Below are 25,577 nucleotides of genomic sequence, written 5' to 3' on the forward strand. Positions count from 1 at the left end.
GGAGGAATATCAATCAATTCTAAATTATTATGTACAGCTCTAGCTGGCATTCTATTTTCTTCTAACTTGTTATAACAGTATTTACAAATACGCTGATCTTCACCCAAATCAAAACAATTTTCCAGAAATATATATGTTGCAAAATCTTTCCACTTATAATTATCTTCATTTTCACATTTTTTATAGAGATCAACATTCTTTGTTTGATTTTTGTAATGGCTTCTCCGGCTACAAATACAAGTAATATTTGGTCTTTCATTAGAGATGATAGTAAATTTTGTCATTTCATCTTCAAAATTTTTACTAACAGTGAGTTCTACATTCTCTTCCACATTTTCATCAATCACTGTGTCATTTTCTACACTTTCTTGCTCTGGACCAAAGTAACAAAACTGAATCTCATCAGTAACCTTCACTACATCTGATACAGATCCACGGAACAGAGCATTATTCAACTCATTTAACTTTAGTGCTGGACTTTTAGCAAAATACAATGTTCTCACAAACTTTCTCATTTCAGTATGATGAACAGCCAGCATCCTAAAATGGTGAAAAACACTTTGACACACTTTCCTAGATAGACAAGCCAGAGAATGTCTTTGCAAACCAGTATTCTCTCTCACTCTGCATGGATCTAGTCTTTGAAGCACCTTAATTTTCTGTTTAACATTCTTTTTACTATATTCTCTTATAAAGTCACGTAATTTATCAATAGATTCCTGACGCACAGTACAAATACTACTACAATTCCAAGTGTACACTGGTGCTTTAGGACGTCTTCCCATAACCTCATCAGCCATCACTTGTTCCTCATTTCTTGGAACAATTTTCTCTTTTTCCATTACACAACCATCCTTAACTTCATAAGATCTACCATTGGTGTCAACTGCATGCAACAAACTATTACTTTGAAGATAACTCTCTTCATTAAAAAATGGTTCAGTACTTGAACTATGCTTCCATTCTCCTAAGAACATTTTACAAAAGTTTTTTTTCTGACTTCTCTTTTCCTTTTGCTTTGTGACATTGCATTCACTAATTTATCTAATCTACGCATCCTGTTCAAAATTAAAATGAATAGTTTTCGTTTTATTTCCAAAGCCTTGGTAGCAATACTTTCAATTAATTTCTTTTTCTTATAAAATTGCGTTTTTTTCTTATATTTTTTCATATCCTTCAGCAAATTTAACATCACTCTTCTCTGAAACATTTTTCGACGAATGTTTTTAAAATCTATTTTCCGTGTTAAGTCACTCTTCCTAACTTCTGAGTCTATATTAGCATTTTGTTTTTGCTGTCGACTCTGTTGTTGTTTTGTACTTGAAACACTGTTTGAATGTATCTTTCGATCATTTTTTTTTTTTTGGAAGATATTTTTTAAAAATTCTTTAGTTTCCTTACCAGAAGACTTTTTCTGTTTTCCAACACATGCTTCGCCTCCTATTTTTTTTTATCAGTCGTCTTCAAATATAGTTGTTGTTTCTTTTCTTTTCTTTTTCTTGACTTTATAGGCATCTTTATATTTTTTCACTGTTGCTCAGCAATACCTACAAAAACCAAAAAAAAAAACCTTTATGTAATTTAAATTAATTACAATTTTTTTTAAAAACTTTTCAACTCCTATCACATGAGCTGATCCTTTCCTACGAGTCAAACTCTTACAAAATAGAAGAAACATGAATTAAATCTCAACAATTCCTGTGTGCACACAGACTCATGGTGTGATTCTAGGCAGAAAAAGATATTTAGTTGGCAATTTGAATGCACATTTACTTCTGTTGAGGAGCAAGTGATAATTACTGTAACAGCCTGACACATGTTCCTTCTAGTTTAGACAGACAGAAAGGAGCACATGTCCTAACAGCTCCTTGAGACCATGACCATGTGTTAGAGGGTGAGTGATTACACTAGAGCATAGGAAATGAGCCTTGGTGACGTTGAATCTGTTTGCGTTACACACTGCTTTCTGAAACACCACACAGAGCTGACTATTACGCATGGGAGTGTAGCAGAAGCTGCTGCGTGTGTGCAAAGAGTGTGTTTCTGGAGACTGTGTATTGTCAGCTGCAAGAGAGATCTGCATGGAGACTCCCACAAATGCATGAAGAGTACAGACATGTGTGTAAGAGTACATGTGTGGTAAGGGTTAATTGGAGTTTTCAACATGCAGGAACCACCTCAGCCATTGCAAGAATTGATGAAAAATCTACCATGCTATTTTCAAATCTGTTTGCATTTGCCTCACATTTTTGTGATACTGATTTCTGCTGAGTGGTAACCAACACATTGGAAGAAAACAAGCTGGGCCTTTCCTGAATGTGCAAGTTTTACAGAACAACAGCAACACAAATTAAAACGCTGACAACAATTCCTGTGTGCACACAGACTCATGGTCTGATTCTAGGCAGAAAGCGATATTTCCTTTGGCAATTTGAAAGCACATTTACTACTGGGGTAGAGCAAGTGATAATTTCTGTAACAGCCTGACACATGTTCCTTCTACTTTAGACAGGCAGAAAGGAGCACATGTCCTTACAGCTCCTTGAGACCATGACCATGTGTTACAAAAAACAAGCTGCCCCTTTCCTGCGAGTGCAAGAGTAATAGAGCAAGACCAACCCAAATCAAATCTCTGTTTACATTTCCTGTGTGCTCACTGTCTCATGGTACGATTCTAGGTAGAAAACAGTATTCCTGGGTGATACCAGTACACATTAACTTATAATGAAGACATACTCCATAATATATAACATGTTCAAGCCACTTAAATATCTTCCTTAACATAAAATGTAAAACACAACTTTTAAAGTGGTAGGAAAATGTAACATACTACTTTCAAATGTGTTAGCATTTGCCTCTCATTGGTCAGTAAATGATTTCTGCTGAATGCTAACCATCACACTTTAAGATAACACACTACCCCTTTTCTGCGAGTGCAAGGCTAACAGAAAAAAAGCAACACAAATTAAATCTCTGTCAACAAATTCTGTGTGCAGACAGACTCATGATGTGATTCTAGGCACAAAACAATATTCCTCACTGATGCCACTACACCTTAACTTACAGTGAAGACATACTCCATAATATCTTACAAGTTCAAGATAGTTAAATATCTTCTAAACCACAAAATGTAAAACACAACTTTAAAACAAGACTGACAATTCTATTATTTATATCAAAATACACCACATACTTCCCCTCTCAAACTCATAACTCACTTTTAAAAGTAGTTAGTTCAGAAATAAATGTGGCACTCAAACAGCAGATTATCAGAGCCAGAATCTCAGAGCTGTACACCTCTCTCCTCTCAGCAGAACCAGTAAATGGCAATTTTTCCCTCTCTTTTTTCACACATATACATGTTAATGTAAAATCACAGTCCTTCCCACATTTTTTCAAATTGAATCACACATTTCTATTGGTTGCAACTTTCAACCCCTTTGCAAATCATCCCTTCCCCCAACTTGACTTCTGCCTGCTACCATAGCAAAAGCTCATGGAACACAGGTGTGAGCAGAGAGGTCAGAAGTTCAGCAGACAATGTTTTAAATCCAAAGAGCAAGACTGCTTGACTTTTCAAACCTAACAGCAAATCCAAAGTACTGTTCAGTGGGAACACATTTTTCTGAACCAATCCAAAACATGCTTTTAAAAATGTAAACATACAGCCTAGTTTTTAGTGTAGAATGGTTTGAAACAGCCAATCAGTTCTTTTTATTAAAAAAAAATTATGTATGCCTCCATTTTTCAACGGTCTTTCTTTTCATATTGCCATTCTACTGAAAGACACCTCCTGAGTGCATCCTGTTCTCCTTCAAAGATGTTCACAGTGTGGATTGTAGGTCATAGCTATGTCTTCTGGAGTGAAAAATTGCAGAAAAAAGAGGTATGGTGAGAGACCTTGCTGTGCCAAATGTAGACATTAAATGGATTGGTCAGAGAGGGTTAAAGTGGCACCAATTAATGCCTTTGGTGAAAACCTTTCTACATCTCCCACAGCCTAACCTTATTATTGTGCACTGTGGTGGAAATGACCTAGGCACTTTAACTGGGGTAGGTCTGGAAATGCTTATTAAGGACACCTTTGTGCAATTGATGTCGCTTTTTCCTCCATCTGCCTTTGTATATTCTAACATATGCCAAAGGCAAAAGTGGAACTGGTCCAACCAATTTTGTCCGCAGATTGACAAAGCAAGAAAGCACGTCAATAAGTCTGTTTCTGCTTTCCTCAGAGACTATGGTATGGGTTCTATATACCACAACAACTTGCGTTACAACATGCAAGACATTTATAGAGGAGACGGTGTACATTTCAATGATGAAGGGAACAGAGTCTTCCTCTTGAACTTTAGACTCTGCATCGGTACTTACTTGTAGGTACCAAAAAACACTCAATGAACACAAGGGCTCTTTTTAGAGCCACCTAATATCTAAACACTTAAAAGTGATTTTTATTTCTATTTTTTTGTAAGGCTTTTTTTGGGTGCGCGCTCAGTGCGCGCACCTCGTGATGTTTTAAAGGTTTTTTCGGGTACGTGTAGAGTGCGCGCACTTCGCGATGTTTTTAAAAAAATTCAAATCTTTTTTTTGGCCCTTCGTGGTCCTACTGTGCCCCCCTGACAATGGCTAGGGGGTCTAGAACTCCCTACCCTGCCCCCTTTTCACGGTCTCCACCTTTCCTTTTTAGTGCGACAGACAAAATGGCGGCCGACACTTCCTGATTTCGACCGATTCGAATGTTTACTAACATGTAACCACCAATCAGAATTAAGCTCGCGCACGTTAGGGTGCTCGCACGGTGCGCGCACGGTGCGCGCACCCTGCGCGTGTATAGATATTGATATGCTTTTAAATGCTATTTTCTCAGGAAATACTGAACAGATTTACACCAGACCTGCAAAAGGCACTTCCTTGACCTTATGGCTACCTCTCTGCCAAATTTCACGTCATTCTGTTCAGCCGTTCGGGCTGTAGCTGTGTCTAAAGGTCCTATGGAAAAATGCATGGGGAAAACGCGTTTTGGGACCCCCCTTTTTTCTCAGCCCCTGCTTGACGATTCACCCCGAGACTTTCAGGGTAGGAGCTGAACGGAGCGCCCAATTAGTTTTGAAAATTTCGCGAGGATTCGTCAACTGGCGCCAAAGTTATTCAAAATAGAATTTTGAGATTTCCTATGGAAACACGGTCCTAACTATAACTATCTACTGGCGACCGCCAGTAGATAATATATATATATATATATATATATATATATATATTCACTGAAAAAAACAGAGGTTTCACACACGTTTTAGTTAGCTGGACATTTCACTCGAAACAAAACATTGAAATTCCCCCGTTATAGTTAGTTCAGCTAACTATGACTCACGCGCCCGCAATCCACTGCTGATGACGTCACATATGACATCACTCATGACAATTGTTGTTTTTGCATTTGTCACCCCGAGTGGGAAGGGTATGCTCAGACGTGAGTCCCTTGCTTTCCATGCCACTGGAATCAAGCTATCCTGGCTGACGAGGGCTGAAAGCCCGAAACCGGTCCTAGGATGCTTGTTTCCAGTCCGGGGAGGACCTGGCTTGGCAGTTCGGGCTGGACGGTTCCCATGGGGCACAGGGTCAAGACTGATTTGCATATGGCTGGGTTCAAACTGGAATGGCATGGTGAGCAAAAAAACGATGGATTTAGGCCCAGATCTCTGTACTGGGGTGAATGTATGACATTGTTCTGCATTCTGTCCATCAATTGTTGTTTTTGCATGGTCAGTGACATCACTCATGACATCACTGATGACATCTCAAATGACATCACTGATGACGTCATCCAGTGAGTATGTGTTTCTCAACAATTTTAATATGTTTAATATATATAGGGAAAGGCCTGTTGAAGAATGAGTGGGTGTACAAGTGTGTAAATGGATGATTTTCTGTGGTGCATAAAATGATTCTTTAACTGAGTCATTAAATGTATCTTACTGCAGATTAGTGACTAAACTGTGTAAATGTGTGTATGTGTCTGTATGTTGGTGTGGGTAGGGTGTGTGTCACTCTATGCATAGATTTGTGAGTGGGTGATTCTATGTGTGCATCGTTATAAGAGTGCATCTGTGATGGACTGTATGGTTGAGTGAGTGTATTTATGGGTGTGTTTGCTTTTGAATGTATATCTCAGTGGTACATTTGTGACTAACTACATTTGTAAAAGGCAGTATATATGCGTGTAAATGTATGTAAGTGGGTATATGTGAGAGTGTGTGATTGTGAAAGTGACTGTATGGATGACTGTGTGCTTATATCAATGTTTCTATAAGATTGTAAGAATATAATACTATTTTCATGAGTAAGTGAACTTGAGTGTGTATAACCGCTTAGGTGAGTAGCTTGGAGTCTGATTATTTGCATGACTGACTAGATGTGTCAGTACCTCAATAGATGTTTGTTAGTGTGTGAGTGTCTACATAGCTGTATAAATGTTTGTGTTAGTTTTGTATGAACTGACTGTAAGTATGAGAGACTGTACAGGTGAGTGGTTTGAGGTGTATGAAGACCTAAGAATTAGTAAGTGTGTATGTAGATATTGGTATTGCAGTATGTATGGTTTTGAGATTGGAACTCTTAATTTTTGAGTTGGTGTTTCAATGGTTATATTATGTTTTGAGAAGAGCTGGTATTTTATCACATGGATGACGTCATTAGTGATGTCATCAGTGATGTCATTTGAGATGTCATGAGTGATGTCATGAGTGATGTCACTCACCATGTCATGAGTGATGTAATATGTGACGTCATCAGCAGTGGATTTAGGGCGCGCGAGTTATAGTTAGCTGAACTAACTATAACGGGGGAATTTCAATGTTTTTTTTCGAGTGAAATGTCCAGCTAACTATAAAGTGTGAAACCTCTGGTTTTTTCAGTGAATTTGCAAGGTGTTTTAAATGCTAATTCCTAACTATAACGTGCGTGAAACCTATGTTTTTTTTAGTGAATTTGTACGTTTTTTTAAATGCTAAGTGTATCCTGCAATATAGAAAGGTTTTACCTTTTTTTAATAAATGGTTTGAAATTTTTCAATAACATAGTTAATATCTTCTACAAACCTTATTTTTTTTTGGATTTTTTTACCGTACGCTTACGGTACGTTTTGCACCGTACGCGTACGGAACTTTTTTTTGCCGTGCGCGTACGTAATAGTTATGTTCCGTTTGCGCATGCGTACGCAATTTACGCACGCGTTCGTACTTCTTCTTCGCCGCATAAGCGCATCGTGCCTGCGCGCACCCGCGCGCGCACATTACGCGGGCACGCCGTACGTGCGTGCCTCTAATGCGCATGCGCGCGTACGCACGTGCCTGTAATGCGCGTGCACGTGTGCGTACTTTTACCGTACGCGTACGGTAAGCGTACGGTAGGTCATGTGGTCCAGAAACAACACTATTCATTGGTTTAAACTTGTTTCATTTCCAGAAACTTCCAACACCACACCCATTCCCCTCATTACTGCTTGTGATTCCTTAGGAGAAGGAGCTGAATTGTCTTTGGGATACAATGGCAGAGCAGCAGTCCTCTTCTGAGAGTGAGCAGGGCAGCAGCATCATCAGACAGAGAAGGAGAAAACAGAAGAGTTCTTTTGTTTGGGAGTATTTTACATTTCCTGAGGGGCAGAAAAAGGTTAATGCTCCTTTAGTTACCTGCTCACTTTGTGAGCGAGTGTTATCTAGAGGTAATCCTAGGAAGAAGTATTCCTTTGGTAATCACACTATGTTGAGACACCTTAGGGATGTTCATCCAAGGACTTATGCTCGACATACTGAAGCAAACCCTTCAGTAAGTCACCCGAGCACATCCGCAGAAGCTCAGCCGAGTACATCATCGGCAGCTCAGCTGAGCCCTTTCTCTGTGGGGGGAGCATCACCCTTTTCTACTCCTGTGGAAAGGAACCCTCGATTTCTGAGCGTTCAAATGAGGTGCACCACATGTTATGGACTAATTGTTCATGGGGAGACCAGTATTCCCCTCATTAACAATAAGATAGACCAGCACATCTGTGGCACTTGTTAACCCCTTCAGCGCTGGGCGAATTCCGCCGCGGTGCTGAAGGGTTCGAGCGCGGGCGGGGTCATGACGGAACGGTTCCGTCATGAGCACAGCTCAACCGTGGCTCATGACGGAACCGTTCCGTCATGAGCATCGAAGGGGTTAATATTCCCATTCTTTCTTTCCTCTGTCCCTGTATTAACACAACGGCTCTTTTAAGAGCCAACCTTACCTTACAACTTTTTTAAAAAAAAATTTCATCACTTTTTATTTTATTTATTTTTTTAGCGTGCGCGTACGGTACGCGTATTTTAAAATAAATAAATAAATAAAAAATTTCACCCTACAAGGTCCTTGAGGGACTACAACGGAAATGAGAAAAGCAGAGTGAGAAGAAGTGGAAAAAAGGGAGCATGAAAGTAAATCTGTGATAAATACAGAAATTTCAAACTTACCTGACCCACAAAAAAACTTAATTATCAATTAATGATTTATTTAAATTGCTAGAAAAATTGGTTGCAACTTTCAACCCTATTCCAAATCATCCCTTCCCCCAACATGACTTCTGCCTGCTACCATAGCAACAGGTCATGGAACACTGGTGTGAGCAGAGAGGTCAGAAGTTCAGCACACAATGTTTCAAATCCAAAGAGCAAGAGTGCTTGACTTTTCAAACCTAACAGCAAATCCAAAGTAATGTTCAGTGGGAACACATTTTTCTGTACCAATCCAAAACATGCTTTTAAAAATGTAAACATAGAGCCTAGTTTTAACTGTAAAATAGTTTGAATCAGCCAACGAGTTCTTTTTATTAAAAAAAGTATGAATGCCTCCATTTTCAAACTGTCTTTCTTTTCATATTGCCATTCTACTGAAAGACACCTCCTGAGTGCATCCAGATCTCCTTGGAAGATGTTCACAGTGTGGATTGTAGGTCATAGCTATGTCTTCTGGAGTGAAAACTTTGCAGAAAAAAGAGGTATTGTGAAAGACCTTGCTTTGCCAAATGTAGACATCAAATGGATTGGTCAGAGAGGGTTAAAGTGGCATCAATTAATGCCTTTGGTGAAAACCTTTCTACATCTCCCACAGCCTAACCTTATTATTGTGCACTGTGGTGGAAATGACCTAGGCACTTTAACTGGGGTAGGTCTGGATATGCTTGTTAAGGACACCTTTGTGCAATTGATGTCACTTTTTCCACAAACTGCCTTTGTATATTCTAATATATGCCAAAGGCAAAAGTGGAACTGGTCCAACCAACATTGTCCGCAGATTGACAAAGCAAGAAAGCACGTCAATAAGTCTGTTTCTGCTTTCCTCAGAGACTATGGTATGGGTTCTATATACCACAACAACTTGCGTTACAACATGCAAGGCATTTATAGAGGAGACGGTGTACATTTCACAGATGAAGGGAACAGAGTCTTCCTCTTGAACTTTAGACTCTGCATCGGTACTTACTTGTAGGTACCACAAAAGAAAACACTTCATAAACACAACGGCTCTTTTTAGAGCCCCCTAATATCTAATCACTTAAATGTGATTTTTATTTCTTTTTTTTAAATGTTTTTTTTCTGCCGTGCGCGTACGGTAAGCTTACCATACGTGCACTCCGCGATTTTTTTAAAAAAAATTAAAATGTATTTTTCTTACTTTTGGGTCCTTCTTGGACCCCCTGACAAACGCTAGGGGGTCTGCAACTCTCTTCGTTGCCCCCTTTTCACGTTCTCCACCTTTGTTTATCAGTGTGAGACAAACAAAATGGCGGCCGACACTTCCTGATTTCGACCGATTCGAATGTTTACAGTCATGTGACCACCAATCAGAATTGAGCTCGCGCACGGCAGCGTACGCGTACGGTAAGCTTACCGTACGCGTATGGAGCGCGCTTATAGATATATATATGCTTTTAAATGCTATTCTCTCAGGAACTACTGAACAGATTTACACCAGACCTGCAAAAGGCACATCCCTGACCTGAGGACTACCTCTCTGCCAAATTTCAAGTAATTCTGTTCAGCTGTTCGGGCTGTAGCTTGGACTAAAGGTCCTATGGGAAAATGCATGGGGAAAACGTGTTTTGGGACCCCCCTTTTTTCTCAGCCCCCGCTTGATGAATCCCCCCGAGACTTTCAGGGAAGGAGCGGAGCGGAGCGCCCCACCTATTTTGAAAATTTCGTGAGGATTCGTCAATCGGCGCCAAAGTTATTCCAAATAGAATGTTGCGGATTTCCTATGGAAACACGGTCCTAACTATAACTATCTACTGGCGACTGCCAGTAGATAATATATATATATATATATATATATACTCACACACGTTACAGGGATGTTATAGTTAGGGTCAGATTTCACTTATACAATACCAGTGAAACTCAGCTGTTATTGTTAGCCGGGCTAACTACAACTCCCCCCCCGCAATGCACTGCTTATGACCTCACATATTACATCACTCATGACATGGTTAGTGACATCACAGATGACATCTCAAATTACATCACTGATGACATCATCCAGTGATTGTGAGTGTGTTTAAAATGTTTATGAGTGTTAAATATATATACCAAGGTCTATTGGTGAATTGGTATGTGTAAGAGTGCCTGTTTGGATGATTCTGTGAGTGCATGCCTGACTGTATAAGCGAGTGGTTAGGTGTTTCAGTGAATGTATGGGTGAGTGACTGGTTGTTTGAATGTCTGTATCTGTCTGTCAGTTGGTGTCTAAGTGGCTGAAAGGGTTGGTGAGTGGATACGTAAGTGGCTGTACGAGTTATTGATTGGTTGATAAGGAACCTGAATGGGTGTCTGAGTATCTGTTTTGGTGGTTGAAGGGGCGTGTGACTGCCTGCCTGAATGAGTGAGTGGGTGAATCAGTGTCTGTATGGGTTAGTGACTGTGTGGATGAGGGGATGTATGGCTGAGTGAGTGTGCGTATGGCTGTGTAGGTGAGTGGATTTGTTAGTGGTATATGCGTGAGTAACTGGGTATGTGAAAGGCAGTATAGGTGAGTGATGAGGTATATGAGTGACTGGGTGAGTGAGTGAATGTGAGAGTGGATATATGGGTGAGTAAGTGAGTCTGTCAGTGATTGTATAGTTGAGTGAGTATGTGTTCGTATTTGACTGAGTAAGTGGGTGTATGTATAACTGTATGGGTGAGTAAGTGGCTGTGTGATTAACTGTATGGTTGACTGACTCAGTGTGTGAGTGGCTGTATGGGTGTATGAGTGGATATGTTAATCGTTGTATAAGTGAGTGAGTCAGTGTATGAGTGGCTGTATGGGTGAGTGAGTGGATGTGTGTGCTGATCTATGAATCAATGAGTCGCTGTGTTAGTGCTGGTATGAGTGTGTGAGTGGATTTGAGAATGGTATCATGGAAGTTGGAGTGGGTGTATGAAAGGTTATATGGGGGTGTGAGTGGGTGCATCACAGGTTCTGTGTTTTTGATGTCATCAGTGATGTCATTTGAGATGTCATTAATGATGTCATCAGTGATGTCATTGACCATGTCATCAGTGATGTTTTTTAAAATAAATAATTTTATAATGCGCACAGCTACCCAACAAGGGTTTCCCAGCGCAAGCCTGAAGGAACAGAAAAGGAAAAGTAAGAGATTATTGATTAAACAAGCAGGTTTTTAGGAGTTTACGGAAATTCATATGAAGCGTTTCTTTGCGTATCGCTATGGGGAGAGAATTCCACAAGGATGGATAAAGATAAGAGAAAGAGGGACCACCCATTCTTGCAAGTTTGATCCTAGGACCCACAAATTGTTCCTGAGTCGCGGAACGCAGCAGGCGAGAGGACTGGTAAGGATGGACTAGATTTTGCAAATATTGAGGAGCAGTGCCCGCCTTGATCTTGAACATATAGTTCAAGGCTTTGAATTTGGCACGATTTTCAACTCTAAGCCAATGCAGATCTCTCAAGGCACTAGAGATAGAAGACATTCTTGGTATCTTGCAAAGCAATCTGGCGGCAGAGATCTATACCACCTGAAGTCTCCGTAGCACATTCCTGTTTGCTTCCAAATAATGTGTGTTCCCTTAGTCTAGTCTAGATGTTACAAGTGCCTGGACTACGTTTTTTTTGGGTAGCACTAGGGAGCATCCAGATACTTTTCCTCAACCATTTTAAAAATGGTGAAGCAGGTGGCTGCAACTTTTACAGCTTGTTGTTTCATTGATAGTTTATCATCAATGATCACTCCCAGGTTGCGGACTTGGGAGGTGGGCTAAGGTAAAAGGCCCATTGCGCTGGGCCAGTGTTGGGGGTCCCAAAGATCTTTGTTTTTCCCCAGAATCAGGATCTCTGTTTTTTCGCCATTGAGTTTGAGTAAATTGGTTTGCATCCAAGATGCAATGTTACTCAAACCCGCTTGAAGAATTGAAGGTCCCGGCAGCTTTTCCGTAGAAAGGGAGAAAATGATTTGGGCATCATAGGCATAAGAAAAGAGAGCCAACCCAGCCTCTTCTGCAATCACTGCCAAAGGCTGAATATACACATTAAACAAAAGAGGACTTAGAATTGACCCTTGGGATTCCCCATAAGGTGAATGGATTTTCGAAGTAGCCCTAGATGAAAAAACTTGAAAAGTCCGTTTGGATAAAAATGAAGAAAGCCAACCAAGTGCTGAACCGGCAATGCCAAGAGACTGCAAAGATTTAATGAGCACGGTGTGGGATACCGTGTCAAATGCGGCGCTCAAGTCGAGCAATATGAGGGCCACTGTGTCTCCTATATCCAGACGTTGCCGTAGCATTTCGGTGACTCCAAGAAGAATCGTCTCGGTCGAGAAACCCGCTCTGAAGCCTGACTGAGAAGAGTGTAGGAAGTTAGAGGATTCAATAAACTGTGTTAATTGTAAATTTACATGCTTTTCCAGGATTTTAGAGAAAATTGGAAGCAGGGATATTGGCCTAAATTTAGATGACTGGGCAGGATCAGCGTTAGCCTTTTTCAGGAGAGGAAGGACCATGGCATGTTTCCAGTCAAGCATTGAGTAACTCCATAACAATCTTCATGGATGGCAAATCAAGCTGCTGTAGTACTGGGGCGGGAAGGAGATCACAAGGAGATCCTGATTTAATGCTACCTGAAACATTTTTAAAAGAATTAATATTAAGAGGTGCCCACGATTCCAATTTAATGGAAGGTTCAGCCATAGAAGTGAGCTTGGGGGGGAAACTAACTGAATAGGGACCGGTGGCCTATTTCTATCAAGTGTCAGGTATATTTGTTCCACTTTATTTATAAAAAAGTTAGCAAGAGTGTCACATTGTAATTCATCTAAAATAGGGGTAGTAGGCTGTGTATCTGAGCAAGCTAATTTTTTAACCATTGTAAACAGAGTATGTGAACAGTTCTGTGCATTGGAAATAGTGGAGGAGACATATTCCGCTCGAGCTGATTTACATAGAGCTTGATATTCTTTTACAGCGTTTTTATATGTCATTTTAGAATCAGATGAATAGTTCTTCCTCCATCATCTCTCCAGCGCTTTGCATTTGCTCTTTTCAATTTTTAGTTGTTCCGTAAACCAAGGAGCGGGGGGACGGTTATTGTACAATTTTTTTATGGAAAGTGGAAGACAATGATCAATTGCATTAGAAATCCAATTATGTATAGTTTCCAGAGAAGTGATCAACTTTTGATTAATAGTAGGGGCACTATTGGACAAGAATTGATTAAAGGCTTCCATATCCAATTTTCCCCAGTTTCTGGATTGTGATTGAATTCCAGATGCAGGTGAAAACAAATTCAACAGAGCTGTATAGTGGAACTTGACAGCAAAATGGTCTGACCAACATAGGGGAAGAGCAGGGGGACATTGAATGTGTGATAAATTGGAAAAAATGGGGTCTAGTAGGTGGCCTCCCATATGTTTCGGGCCATTATTACAAAGCGGTAGATTCATTTCTCCCAATTCCAAGATCAATGTACTACTGATTGTACACTCAGTATCATCAAGATGAAGATTTAAATCACCTAAAATGGTAAAATTAGCAGTTTTAAGTAGGTAGGGAGCAATTAAGTCTGGGAGAGACAGAGCCCAAGGACCGGACGGTCCTGGGGGCCAATAAGCTAACATACCAGAAAGAGTAAATTGAGAGGTAAATGCAAGTTTGAATAAAGATGCTTCACAACCAGCAAAAGGCAGACCTTCTAATTTACATGAATAGGATTTATTAAAAATTATAGCAATACCCTTAGGTTTCTATCCTTTCTGACTATTGCATAATTAGCTGGTAGAGCAGCGGCCACATCTGGTCCTGAGCTCGTGTGTAACCATGTTTCAGTTAAAAAAAATAGCATCTGGGTGTTCACTGCTTAATAAATCAAAAATAACTTCCTTATGTTTAGGAAGGGATCGACAATTAATGGTCCAAAAGTTGAAGACGTTATTAGGAGAATAACAACCTTGGGGAGGACAGTGATCTTGTTGAGAGGGAACGCTGTCTACGATTACACTATTTAAATCACTTGAGGGTGTTGTGCAAAAGGAAAAATTACAACAAGAACAAGTAGTGATCTCATCTAAAGGATGAAGTAGGATGCAATCAAGGTGGTACTTACAGCGAAATTTCAACAATTGGTCAGACAAATAGTGGATTACATTTTCAGGACAAACTAAAGTTTGGCCAGAGTTTGTGGCCCCAGGTCCCGTGCGGTCACAGACGGGCGCAGAAGGGCTTGCCTTTGGCGCGTCTTCAGCGCGCCCGCAGCATGCGTCCGCTGCGCGAACGACCTGTGGCCATTAAGTAAAGATTGTGGCCGGGCAGCGTGTAATGAGTGGAGCGCTGACCGCAAGCAGCGCGTGGGGAACCCAAAATGGCCACCTAGGACCAAGCGAGTCCCAATAAAAATTACAAAGGAGTATAACACATTCCGCGTTAAGTAAAATTGAGTAAAAACCAGTAGCAGCAAATAAAGTTACAAAAGTTCCCCCCCCCAAGACAATTTTAAAAATGCAATTCCCACAAAGACAAGCAGCACGGAACAATATCACCAAAAAGAACCTCACAGGCGTTGCACGTCTGACCCAAGCCCATTAGGTAAAGATTGTGGCCAGGCGGCATGCAATGAGTGGAGCGCTGACCGCAAGCAGCGCGTGGGGAACCCAAAATGGCCACCTAGGACCAAGCAAGTGCCGATAAAAATTAAAAAGGAGTATAACACACTCTGCGTTAAGTAAAATTGATTAAAAACTAGTAGCAGCAAATAAGGTTAAAATAGTTCCCCCCCCCAAGACAATTTTAAAAATGCAATTCCCACAAAGACAAGCAGCACGGAACAAAATCACCAAAAAGAACCTCACAGGCGTAAGATGTAATATGTAATATGTGAGGTCATAGGCGGGGGCATGAGTTATAATTAGCTTAGCTAAGTATACCGGCTGAATTTCTCTCGTTTTGTACAAGTGAAATGGCCAACTAACTATAATGTCCCTGTAACCTTTGATTTATTCAGTGAATTTCTAAGGTTTTTTAAATGCTGTTTCCTAACTATAACGTTCCTGTAACCTTCGGTTTCATCAGTGAATTTCTAAGGTTTTTTAAAAAGCAGTCGCATTTGCAGAGTGATAGAGAAAGAGGCTGGGCCTCCGACCAGCTCTCAGGAATCCCACTGTGTAGGACTTACAGTAGGTACCAGGAGGGCTTCTTGGCCCCCAAGGTCCCTCAGGAGTAAAGTGGACTTCATGCCCCAACCAGTACTACAACAATAGTCGTGTTTGCAGAGTGAAGGAGAAAGGGGGCGTGGACTCTAAAAAACCTCTTAGCAATCCCGCTGTGTGGGACTTACTGGAGATAACAGGAGGGGTAGTTCGCCCCCAAGGACGTCCTCTGACCACCTCTCTGCAATCCTGCTGTGTGAGGCTTACTCAAGGTAATAGATGGTCTTGTTGGCCCCTAAGGACCCTCAGCAGCCAAAGGGACTTAAATCCCCAACCAGGAGGCGCGTTTGCAGAGTGGTGGAGAAAGGTGGTGGGTTGACAGCTTTTTTTTCTATGTTTTAGGAATGGGGGCCGCATGGTCCCCCTTCCCTGGACTGTTTTGGGCCCCGGGACCTCATCCCCCGGGGCCTACCCCTTTTTAATTTTTTTAATTTTAATTTTTTTAAAGAAAACACGTTTCCCTTTCCTAGGTTGATTTCTGCCCCGGGGACCTCATCCCCTGGGGCCATGCCTTTTCACTTTTTTTTTCAATATTTTCTTTCAACGTAGGGGGCCATTTTGGCCGCGGGGACCTCATCCACCAGGGTCTGGCCACCTCGTTGGGGACCACAGGGGAGCTTGAAGGCCTCCGCAGTCCCTGCTGGCTCCTTGCCTTCCGCGGGAACCAGCATTGCTTTTAGACACAGGGAGCTACTGATATGCAGCTCCCTGTCTGTAAAAGCAAAGTGTTCCGCTTTGAGCAAGCGAGAGCAAAATGCTCTTGCTTGCTCAAAGCGGAGCACTGTTTGCTATGGCATGGCGGGAGTGTAGCAAAGTGCAATGTCCTGAGATTGGGCACTCCGGGACATTGCTGTGGCTGGCCCTGGGAGGTGGAAGTTCCTAGTGCTATCTAGGCCTCTAGGCGGAACTAAGATGGTGTCTGATGTTCTTCGAACCTCCAGCTTTAGTTCTCGATTAATGAAAGCATTCTTGTGAAATGCTTTTGCTTTGGTTCGTTTTGCGCCGTTCCAAGAATTTCACCTCTAGTGGCACAATACGAATGCCCCCGGCCAATCCTCTGAATCATGGCCCCAGTTCCGAAAGTCAATAAAATAGAACTGGAGTATTCAGGCTACTGGTCTGCTTTGAACACTCTAATTTTTTTAAAGTAAACTCTTCAGAACCCTAAGACACTCAGTCTAGAGCATCAAGGGGGCGCTGAGAGGCAGGGGCTGGGATAGGCGGTAGCTCGTCTCGCGGCGGACCGCCAGCTCGATCCCAAGATCCAACTATGAGCTTTTTCACTGCAGCAACTTTAATATATGGTATTGGAGCTGGAATTACCGTGGCTGTTTGGACCAGACGTGCCCTCCAATGGATCCTCGTTAAAGGATTTAAAGTGTACTCATTCCAATTACAGGCCCTCAAAAGAGTCTTGTATTGTTATTTTTCATCATGACCTTCCAGAGTCGGGAGTGGGTAATTTGCGTGCCTGCTTTTTTCCTTCGATGCTGTAGCCGTTTCTCAGGCTCCTTCTCCAGAATCAAACCTCGATTCCCTGTTACCAGTGGTCACCACGGTAGGCAGAGAAAGTACCATTTATAGTTGATAGGGCAGACATTCGAATGTTTCGTTGCCATCACAGGGACGTGCGATTGGCCCAAGGTTATCTAGAGTCACCAAAGCCTCAAAGCAAGACCGGATTGGTCTTGGTCTGATAAATGCATGCATCCCGGGATCCATGCATGCTCATCGCAATGTATTAGCTCTAGAATTACCACAGTTATCCAAGTAACAGATGGAGTGATCAAAGGAACCACAATTGATTTAAGGAGCCAATCGCAGTTTCACTGTATTGGCCATGTGTACTTACACATGCATGGCTTAATCTTTGAGACAAGCATATGCTACTGGCTGAATCAACCAGGTAGCCGCACCTGCTGTACGGGTTGTTGGGGGCCACATGCCCGTCCCCCAAGTGACCTTCACATCCCTCAGTAGCCTGCTGGGGAAGCCCACCCACATGGGGGGCTTGCTGGGGGACAGGTGCGGTCACACTGGCACCGGCAGAGAGAGGCGGGCTGATGTGCAGCCTGAGCGAGACACAGGGTTGTCAGCCTGGGCGGCTAAGGATAACCCACGGAACAGCTGAGCTGCTGTGGAAATGCACTAGGCGGTGGAGGGCAATGGCGTGGTGCACAGAGGCCAGGACCACTAGGCAGCATATGGGACCTGGCGCATCCACTGGGGGGGCACAAGCTGCCAAGGCTGCTCGGCCTTTGGCCTGCTGGGTAGGATCTCCACTAATAGCAGGCCCTCGAGTCAGATGGTCCCTGGCAGGGTGGAAGCTCTTTACTTGAAACAACAGACGAGGCTGGCCAAGGCTGGCCAAGCAGTCTATCCCAAAACAGAACAACAATGCCCAATCAATCATATTGGGGTGCTGGCTGGACCCTCCTGGGCAGGCGCCCTACACCGGGATCCGAGCTTCATGCCCCTACTTACTCTTGGGGAAGGCAGGCTCGGAGGAAAGGTCCATCAGGCAGGGCTGGGAGGCAGGTGGGAACCCAGGACCCTGGGGGATCAGCCAGGCCAGCTCAGACAGCACCCGGCTTAGGACCGCTGGCCCACAAGGGGTTCCAGATTACCCTGTCCCTAGTAATCTGGAGGAAGGCTCCCACCCATTCTTCTAATCTGTATTGTCTGAGTGACAGAGGGGGCCACTGGCAACATGGCACCCAGCCTCCTGGAGCCCTGCTTGGGGAAGGTAATAGCTTGGGGAAGCTAATGAGCCCTCTTTGGAACTTCCATTGCAGCTGGGATGACGGCTTTATGTCCCTGCCTGCTTTTGGGGAAGAAAGACTTGGAGGAAAGAGCCATTGGGCAGGGCTGGGAGGCACAAGCAGACCCGGTTCCCTGTGGCCCCGTTTGGCTGGCCTGGGCCCTGGCAGAACCTGGCTGGGAACCACTGGCCCTTGAGGGGGTCCGAGGTACCCTGGTAATCTAGAGGACGAATACCCCCCTTCTTGTAATCTGTGCGCACCGAGTGACAGAGGGGACCGAAAGCATGAATGCACCCGGCCTCCTGGATACCTAGCTGGGGTCAAGGAAGCAAATGAGCCCTCATCTGGACTTCCAGGGGAGCTCGGCCATCTGGACCTGTCATTGGAAAGCACTGCGTGCAACCAGATGGCCAAGGGGTTCGGAGCATCCAGATGGCCTGGCTTGAAGGATGGCCATCTGGTCATGATGTGCTTCATCGAAAAGGGGATGGGGACTCTGCAGCCCGGGTGCTCAGAGCCCCGGCAGGCCCCTGATGGAGCTCCGACCCGGGGCCCGCAGGCACCTTAACATGCTGGCGAAGTGGGAGAGGCCTCCTTGGGCCCGGTGGATGCCCGTCCCAACGCCTTCGCAGTGAAGCAGGTGGGAGGGCACCCAATATCCCGGAGGTGCCATGGAGTCCGGTTGGAGCTCCTGGATCAAGGATGGCTCTCTGGGCCCCCGGGACCCCATCCTGGGTGCTTGGACATGCAGCGGGCTGCAGGATGGGGCCCATTATGGGGGCCACACCACAGGGTCTGCTGAGGTCCCGGTAGGAGCTTAAAAACCCAGCCAAGCAGGGGAAGCCTCCCTGGGCCCGATGGACCCTTGGCCCAGGCCCTTGGTGGTGCGTCAGGCTCGAGGATGGAGCACAGAGCTCGAGGATGGAGCACAGGGTGGGAGGGCCCACCCCTGGGCCCAGTGGGGACCAGTCGAAGGTCCTGGACCAAGGCACAGGGCCCCGGGCCCGGTCAGATGTCCTGGACTAAGGCACACAGGACAGGACTCCACAGGACCCCAGAGTCCATCCCACCTGCTTGGACATGCGGCGGGCCATAGGATAGGGCCTAGGATGGGGGACCCCACCCCAGAGTCCACCAGGACCCCAGTTGAACCCCTAGCCAAGCAGGGGATGTTTCCCTGGGCCTGATGGACCTCTCTCCCCGACCCTTGGCGAAGCGTCAGGCTGGAGGACAGAGATCACGATGGGAGATCCCGCTCCGGGGCCTGATTGGAGCTCTAGGACCTGGGTGCAGAGGGGAGGCCACACTTGGCCCCCATCCCAGGTTCTTTGACATGCAGCGGGCCGCAGGACAGAACCCAGGACAGGGGACCTCAGTTGGAGCTTCTGAACCCAGCCCGGCACGATGGACCCCTGTCCTGGGACATTGAAGGTGCGGCAGGACAGAGCCCAAGGCCTGGTCAAAGCTGCTGGACCCGGGCTTGCAGGAGATGCCTCCCCAGGTCCTCAACCCGGGTGCTCGGACACATGGCAGGATGCGGGAAGGGTCCCAGGATGGCGTCCCCCACCCCAGGAACCTCCGGTGCCCCGGTTGGAGCTTCTGAACCCAGCCAAGTTGGGGAAGCCTCCACTGGCCTGATGATCCCCTGTCCCAGGAACTTGGCAGTGCAGCAGGCCAGAGGACAGATCCCAGGGCAGGAGTGCCCACCCGAGGGTTGGGAAGGGCCCTGGGACCCACTCAGAGCTCCTGGACCCAGGCGCGCAGTGGATGTCTCCCATACCCCTGGGCCCCGGTCAGAGCTTCTGGACTCAGCCAAGCAGGGGAAGCCACCCAGGGCCCGATGAAGCCCTGTCCCGGGCCCTTGATGATGCAGCAGGTTGAAGAACGGAGCCCAGGGTGGACCACGGGCCTGATCGGAGCTCCTTGACCTGAACGCTCCAGGGAGTCCACCTCGGGACCCCATCCCGGGTGCTTGGACATTCAGCAGACCCCCGGTCAGGGTCCAGGATGGGGGGACCCGACCACAGGGACGCTGGGGCTCCAGTCAGAGCTTCCTAAACTGGTGAAGCAGGAGAAGCCTCCCTGGACCCGATGGACCCCCGTCCCAGGACCTTGGTGGTGTGGCAGGCTGGAGGACGGTGCCCAGTGGGTCCCCAGGGCCTGGCCAGAGCTCATGGACGTGGGCACACAGGACAGGCCTCCCCAGGCCCCCGGGACCCGATCCTGGGTGCTTAGACATGTGGTGACGCAGGACAGGGGGCCCCTCTCCAGCGCCCATAAGCACTCCAGTTGGAACTTCTGAATCCAGCCAGGCAGGGGAAGCCTCCCAGGGCCCAAAGGACCTCTGTCCCAGGCCCTTGAAAGTGCTGCAGGCTGGAGGATGGAGCCCAGGGTGGGAGGGCCTGGTGCAGGGCGGGTGGGGCTCTGGGGCCTGGTCAGAGCTCCTGGACCCTGCCGCACAGGGGAGGCCTCCCCAGGTCAATGGGACCCTGTGCCAGGTGATCTGCCACGCTGCAGGCGGGTGGATGGAGACTAGGATGAGGGGGCCCCCCACACCAGGGCCCACCGGGGGCCCGGACATGGACCATTTGGTCACTGGCTGAGAACCGTCAGACCTCGAGTGATCTAGAGAAAGAATAACCCCTTTCTAGTAATCCGTGTGCACCAAGTGATAGAGGAGACCAAAAGTGCGGACTCACCTGGCCTCCTGGCACCCTGGCTGGGCTCAAGGAAGCAAATTAGCTCTTCTCCAGGACTTCTGGGCAGCCCAGCGATCTGGTCGCCCTGTAGGAAAGCATTGCATACAACCAGATGGCCTGGCTCAGGGGACCCTGCCCCTGGGTGCCTGGAGCCCCAGCTTGGCCTCAAGCACAGGGCTGAGAGAGGGGCACTGACGGAGCTCTGACCCAGGGTCCAAGGGCACCTTAAAACGCAGGTGAAGCAGAGGATCAGATGGGCCAGGACAAAGGCAGAGGACCCAGGCCCCAAGACGCAAGTCCCAGGCATCAGGGCCCATGACCCAGGCCCCAGTACCCAGGCCCCAGAACTCATGACCCAGGATCCAGTACCCAGGAGCCCTGTGCCGGGCCCTTAGTGGTGTAACAGGCCGGAGGACGGGGGCCGGTCGGAGCACGTATACCTGGCCACACAGGGGAAGCCTCCCTTAGCCAGGACACTTGTTAATAGCACTTGTTCTACCATTGTTGTTCCATTAGATTTTGGACTCTAGCTCAGTCAGCACCTAGGGAAACCTAGCTAACCTAGGGCTATCCAAGGTGGGCTGACTTGTGTGACTCTGACCATGTTTTATTACCCAGAATCCCTTGCAAACCTCAAACATTGACTATAAAAACACATTTTCCTCACATTTCTGTGATGGAAACTTCTGTAATCTGCTGCAGCCACACACTTCCTTCCACACAGCATTCCCCAAGTCCCCCGATACAAATTATACCTCACTTGTGTGGGTAGACCAAGTGCCCGCAATAAGAAACGGTCCAAAACACAACTTAGACACAGTGCATTTTCCCACTGAAAACAGACCTTTTTTTTCCAATGAGCCAATCGGCTCATTTCACTTTCAATGTAATGACGTCAGCGTGTCATGGGTGATGATTGTCCTTACACTAAAAAAAAAAAAAAGCCTCTGGCGTAATGGGAAGCTCTTAGCCTGCTCCAGCGGCTGAACAAAAAAAAAAAGAAAGGAAGGAAGGGTATTTGTAGGCCATTATCTAGGTCCCCTGAGGGCACATTCTGAGCATAAATATGGCACTCTGACCTCAGATGACATCTGGACTGGAGAAATGAACGAAGAAGGCCAGCCATGCTCTTCCATCGATGTGACAAGAGGCTGCACTGAACACTGGACTACACCTGAAGTTCCTCAAGCTAGCAAAGAGAGGAATGTGCCTGTGGTGCCTGGCTCCAGGAAAGGTTGCTCCTGAGCCCTAGAAAGAGGAAGAGACTCCAAAGGTCAATTGTCTGACAGCCTTTTCCTAGCTACAGGACCCCAACAAGCTGAAGTTGTACGTGGGGGGGGCGTGGCTGACGAGATGGCCGAGTAGGACATGCGGCTCAAAGCTCCATCCCATCGCGGCAAAAATCCTTCAGTGTCTCCCCTGAGCCAGAATCACCCCTCGGGGCGCAAGCAAACGGGCAAGAGGAAAGTTGGAACTCAGAGCGGACCCAAGGCGGGGCCACCATCTTGCAGGACGCGGAGGCGCTGGTGATCTGTGCTGGGAATCTGAATCGGGAGGCCTCCGCAGCCGGAACACATCGGTAGACCGGAGATATCGCGGCGACAGCCTCGGAGGTCAGAGGCTGGAAACTGATGGTCACGGAATGCAGAGCGGACTGCGGAGTAGCTACGGCCGTAAATAGGAGAGGCAGTGATAGATTATACGTGAGGTGAGCGTAAGCCGGCTGAGAGGCCCTGCCGGTGCCAGTGCGCGTTAGATCACCCACGCCTAGCCCATAAACTGGCGTTCTACATTAGCGGGAGGGGCCTGGAGTCCCAGATTCGACTGCCTTTATTTATTTACTTATTTATAGAGTGCGACACTCATCCCAAAGGATATCACGGCGCTATGTAGCGAGAGATTTTGGAGGGGCAGCCAGTCAGGTCACAAGATCTGTTGGATATTAGGCCTTAGGAAACAAATGAGTCTTAAGCTTTTTCCTGAAAGCTAGATAGTCAGTCATGAGGTCGAAGTCTTGGGGGAGTTCGTTCCATTTTTTGGTGCCGGATATGAGAATGAGCGTCCTCCTGCTCTCACTTTCTTTATACGCTTTGTCCTGGCCAGCGCTTGATGGAGTGAACATAGACTCCTTGTGGGGATGTAGAATTCAATTTTATTCTGTAGAATTCTAGGGCCACATTGATCAGAGCTTTGTGTGTATGACTGAGTAGCTTGAACACTGCTCTTTGTCGAATGGGTAACCAGTGGAGATCTTTCATGCATGTTGATGCTGAGCTCAGTCTGCTTTTATTACACACCAGTTTGGCTGCAGCGTTTTGAAGCACCTGCAGGCGTGTAAAAAGGTACTCTGCCATGCCAACGAATAGAGCATTTCTGTACTGTGGGGCGCCCCTGAGACATTTCACAGTGCTGAGAAGCCCCACCAGCCAGGACAATGCATGTAGAGGAGCTGGCCTAGGATTTAGGGCCTTCTGAGTCACGGAAGTGGGGGCTGCGGTCAGGGACATTGAATGGTCCCAATACAGTGAATAGTTTGTGTATCCAGGCAAGAATCGTCCTGATCGCTCCCAGTAACTACGCCGACGACCTGTGGTCAGGCAACAGGGAGTTGGCACAGTATTGTTGGTGAGGGCGCTGAAGGCGAGGCTCCGAGAGACGTGAACTATATACATGTGCTGCACGCTGAGGAGCTGCAGGTAGGGGGGTCGTTGCTCTTGCCCTGCAGTGGCTGTTTCGAAAGGGCATGCATATTTTATCCGGCCGGTCGGCCAGTGGTTTCCGGTGGAGGTGCCTGAGATCAATCTTGGCACCTCTGTGGCCTGGTGAGAGGGTGGAAGACAGTCAGCGCACCCACCGTCAAAACGCCTGGCTACAGAGAGAGGTGGAGGCCCAGTGGTGGGGAAGGAAAGGTGGACTGATCTGTGGTGGTCCGAGGCTCTTGGACGCGGTCGGGAGGTGTCTGCAGCCAGAACAAACAGCTGAACTCTTCATAAGGGTCCCGGGTGAGGATCTGTGCGGCAGAGGCACTGGACTGCTGAGAGTGGAAGGCATCTTGGGACCTATAAGTATTGATCAGCCCTGAGGCGGCTGGACAGTTTTACTCAACATGGTGAAGGGCCAAGAAAGTAGAGCGCAGTCCAATAAGATGTCGAACTATATGCAGCCCCTTCCCCACGGCTCTGAGCATCGGAACCCGCTGAATGATGGAGAAGTGGAGGGGGGGCTGGTGAGCAATAGTAGGATCCCTCCCCGAATGACATTCTGGTGGCAGTGAGGACCGCAAGGGATGAGATGGTGACCAGGATCGATGCAGTAGCGATCGATGTTAACCTCCTGTGCTGTGACTTGCGTAAGGTCTCAGATAGGGTCACCACGATAGAACAAAATGTTGATGCCCTTCAGATAGAAGTCAAATCCCTGCGGGACACGTCATAGCTCTGCAGAGGAAGACTATCAAGCTGGATGAGCATGCTGAAGACCAGGAGGGGCGCTCACGATGGAATAACCTAAGATTTGTGGGTTTTCCATAATGTGCGGAGGGGAAACATCGTTTACAACACGGGGATTACATCGCGATGCCATTACATCGCGGTTTTTACAACGCAAGTCGTTACAACGACTTGCGCTAGATGGCGCTCTAGGACAAGGAATAGTATACTTTACTATCCAACACCTTCCCTACTGTACATAGACTGGAGTTGGAATAGTAAATTATACTACTCCTAAGTCCAGCGCCCTCCAACGCAAGTCGTTGTAACGACTTGCGTTGTCAAAACCGCGATGTAATGTACCGCGATGTAAATGTATGCCTTTTAACGTCATACATCCTGTGCGGAGGGGCCCTCTGCGGAACGGTTTCTGGAGGACTGGATAACAAAAGTGCTAGCTCCAGGCAAACCATCCCAGTTCTTTAATATTGAGAGGGCCCATAGGGCACTGGTCCCTCCCCCGTGCCCAGGGGTGCCACCGAGAGCCATCATAGCAAGATTCCTCAACTATCGGGACCGCAATATGCTCCTGCAATCCATCCGTACTAAGCCGAATCTACATTATGCATTAAAATTGCAATGTGATGCCCCCATTACATTGCAATTTTCCCAGACTATACAGAGAGTGCAGGACCAACGACGCACATTTCTGGCAGTGACGAGATGTATGAGGAAGCCGTGATGAAATATAGTCTCCTTTATTGGGCCAAGCTCAGAATTGAGCACAAAGGCAGAGCGTTGTTCTCAGGGCCGGACTGGTAACCAAAACCGGCCCTGGCAAACTGCTCGGCTGCCCACCCTGGGGGGGCTGAGGGGGTGCAGCTGAGCTGTTTGCAATTGCCAGTTTCGGCCGATTTTGGTACCGGGGCCGATATTGCAGGCTCCCGGTAACACAAAAACGCCCCCGGAGGCCCAAAAA

General features: G+C 46.4%; 1 protein-coding gene and 1 pseudogene across 1 annotated transcript in view; both read right to left on the bottom strand.

Moving 5' to 3' along the window:
• The window catches only part of LOC146861401 (interleukin-18-like), a 420,014-nt gene that overhangs the window by 169,071 nt on the left and 225,366 nt on the right, over window positions 1-25,577 (bottom strand). The window lies entirely within an intron of this gene.
• Window positions 16,538-17,618, bottom strand: LOC146861402 (18S ribosomal RNA; annotated as a pseudogene).

Source organism: Triturus cristatus, chromosome 3_1 (assembly GCF_964204655.1).
Source record: "Triturus cristatus chromosome 3_1, aTriCri1.1, whole genome shotgun sequence".
NCBI classification, from domain to species: domain Eukaryota; kingdom Metazoa; phylum Chordata; class Amphibia; order Caudata; family Salamandridae; genus Triturus; species Triturus cristatus.